Raw genomic sequence first — 2,984 nt, forward strand, 5'->3', positions numbered from 1 at the left:
AATGCCTGTAGAGTATTCTGAAACTGAGGGCCCAGAAAGTCAAACCAAGCAGTTACACAGGGCGAGCCACAAACCTCTCAGTGTAATTACAGACACACTGCAGGTTGCTATGGAAGTGGACTCATTTTCAAAACACAGGGGGCAGTAAAAGTTTAACTAGAGTAGACCAGACAAACAAATACAGGTTTGTAGTTTTTGCAGTTTGAAACCTATTTTACCTTACCTTACTTATTCTAAATTAGTCCCAAACGTTACATTATCGTTACTATCTAGAGATTGCTTAAACTTAATAGAAAGTCATGAAAGAACTACATTGCTGTTGCAAATAGGACAAGGTATGAACATACCACTAGATGGTGCCAAATACTGAAAAATCAATTTGTACAGATTACAATGGAGACCATCACAAATGAGACACATGACAGATATGTAAAAAACATAAAAATCACCACATTTATTTAAAACTGATCTGAAAAACACATTGGTAAAAGTTGGAACTCTCAGAGGAATTCAAAAAAAACATTGTGTACACTTAAGTGTGCATGGAAAAGTACAACAGCAAAATTCCTTCCTTCAAATTCATAATTAAAAACACAGAAGAAAGAATTGCATTGAAAAAAAAGGGGAGGAGATACAGTAGATAGACATGCACAGAGACAAAATGATGAGTACAGACGCTGTTCTCATGTATCAGCTAGAAATAATCTTCCTTGTTGCCAAGCCTTGTTTTTCCAGAAATAATGCTAAGTTGACTTTGGCATCACAAGCAGGGAAACAGTTCACTTTGTTCTCATAGCCTCCTCACGTTCCGCTTGCTTTGAGCACTTCCTGGAAGAATTATGTCATTTTTGCGACGGCCTACAGATCGGCTGCCACATTCTCTAGAGCCATGAAAAGCACAGAAGCAGGATGTGCAAAACTGGAAACCACAATCAGCTCTGCTGCACACACCTTCCCCTTTCACCGAATGACACCTTGCAGGATGCTGACATCGAGGGCAAGGCTTGAGGCACTCATCATTGAAGAGCGTTTTGGCAATCTAAAAAGGAGAAAAAGTTGTATGAAATATCAGTGAAAAAGTCAGTGTTTTATTTGAACTTTCCTCACCTTCAATAAGGCAAAATAGAAACCCTATTCACCCTCCACTGAGCAGCAATTAGTACAACTTTGTAAACTATTATATATCCAAACAGTATTTGGACAGTTACACATGTTCTGTTCTTCAGGCTCTGTGCTTCAGCACACTGAATTCAAAATAAAATAACTGACACCTCACTATAGTGACAAGTGGCAGCTTTAACCTCCTAGGACCTGGCGTCCACATATGTGGACCTCACATTTTGGGTTCTCTAGACCACAATACTAACTTTTTCTCAACAAGGGCCTGGTGACCACATATGAGGATATTATACTGCCACTCAGTAATCGAAATTTAAAACTAATGTCCTCATATGTGGACATCATTTTTCTCAGGTCCCAATCAGCCTAAATAACAAAGAGAAATTAAAAATGCACGCCATGCAAGAGTTCGGGTCTTGGGAGGTTAAGTTGACAGTATTGAAAGAATTGAGTGTGAGATACAGCCCCTTTAACACAGTGCACAGATTGCAAGGCTTCAACAGGATTTGAATACTTGGCTACTAAATGTTCCTGCGTGTTGTATCAGTGTTTGTTTATGCATAAGAGCTCACACAGCTGGTTGAGAGTTGGCATTTAGATTGAGGGAGTAAAATGGTGACTCTGCAAGTGAAGACAATTTTAAAAACTGTCATTCAGAGATATTAAAGTTAGTTGGTTTTGCCAAAATAAACAGTTGGGTATGTTCTAAAAAAAGCAGGTGTGCACAGGAAAATTAGAAAATGGCAAACAACTCGGTAAATTGAGGAGCATAAATGTTGTGGATGTGCAGAAAATCGCTTGCATGGTAAAGAAAAATGTACGGCAAGACTGTACAGCAAATCTAGAATGCTCTCCAGGATGTAAGTGTACATGTTTCTTTGGCAACTGTGAAGAGATTTCATGACAGTAACTTCAGATGATTCACCAAAAGATGCTATCAAAAAACAGAAAAGCCAGGTTGCAGTTCTCTAAAACATACAGAAAGAAACTGGTAGAATTTGTGTGGAAATGAACAGCTCGTGACCCGAAGCATACCAACATCTGTGGTTCTGTTATGGCTGACACCATGTATCAATCATTTTATTTCAAATTGAATGTTTTGTAGCACAGAGCCTAAAGAACAAAACATGTGTAGCTGTCCAAATACTTACTAGTCATTTAAATATTTTACAAAATTTGGAGTAATGGTTTTAAAACTCACTTCTAGAAATTTCTCCCGTTTGCTGCTGCTGCCACCTGAATGTGCAGCACTGTGCTGTAATTGGATTAAAGTGCTATTTGCTGACTGCGGGGTGCAGTAGCTAGAGGTCCTGGACTGGGCCTGAACCGTCTTGAGGGCCGACCTCTTGAGCAGAGTCAGTCTAGTCTCTGCGTCAGGGACATGGACAGCACCACCGAGCTATAAGACAACAGCAAAAAGTTGGAAGGTCATTTCAACCATTGGTCTCCATTACTTGACATCCACATCGTCAAACTGGATGACAGTGAAACAATAACTCTAATGTTACGTCACACTAATTCCAATCAGACAGAAAACTACTGCTGTACTGGTCTCCATGAGCTGGGACCACACACACAACAGTTAATGTGAGTACAGATGTTTTTACCTTCTGTCTATCACTGGTATAATGACAAGAGACTGGATTGTCATTGGTCAGCCAATAGTGGTTAATATAGCAAATCTCCTACCTCAAGAGTAGCCTTCAATTCACTCAGGTGGTTTCTTCTCCTAAAGTTAGCTTGCTTGTTGTGTTGGATAATTTCATTCCAGCTTTTGCACACACGACCACACCTGTCAAACAAACAAATGCAGGAATGAGACCAATACTTTTCAGCCCATACTTATGACTTATTTTCATACATAT

The 2,984-nt window shown here is 39.4% G+C and overlaps 1 long non-coding RNA gene across 1 annotated transcript; it reads right to left on the reverse strand.

Annotated features, from left to right (window-relative positions):
• Positions 1-430: 430 nt before the first annotated feature.
• On the reverse strand, positions 431-2,909 carry LOC111650703 (uncharacterized). The gene is made up of 3 exons (XR_002760439.2): positions 2,809-2,909; positions 2,321-2,518; positions 431-1,039 (listed from the first exon to the last, which is right to left on the reverse strand). It is a non-coding gene; the product is annotated as an uncharacterized LOC111650703 (long non-coding RNA).
• Positions 2,910-2,984: the final 75 nt, after the last annotated feature.

Source organism: Seriola lalandi, unplaced genomic scaffold (genome assembly GCF_002814215.2).
Source record: "Seriola lalandi dorsalis isolate HSWRI2012SDOR001 ecotype SW California unplaced genomic scaffold, Sedor1 jcf7180002052707, whole genome shotgun sequence".
Lineage (NCBI taxonomy): Eukaryota > Metazoa > Chordata > Actinopteri > Carangiformes > Carangidae > Seriola > Seriola lalandi.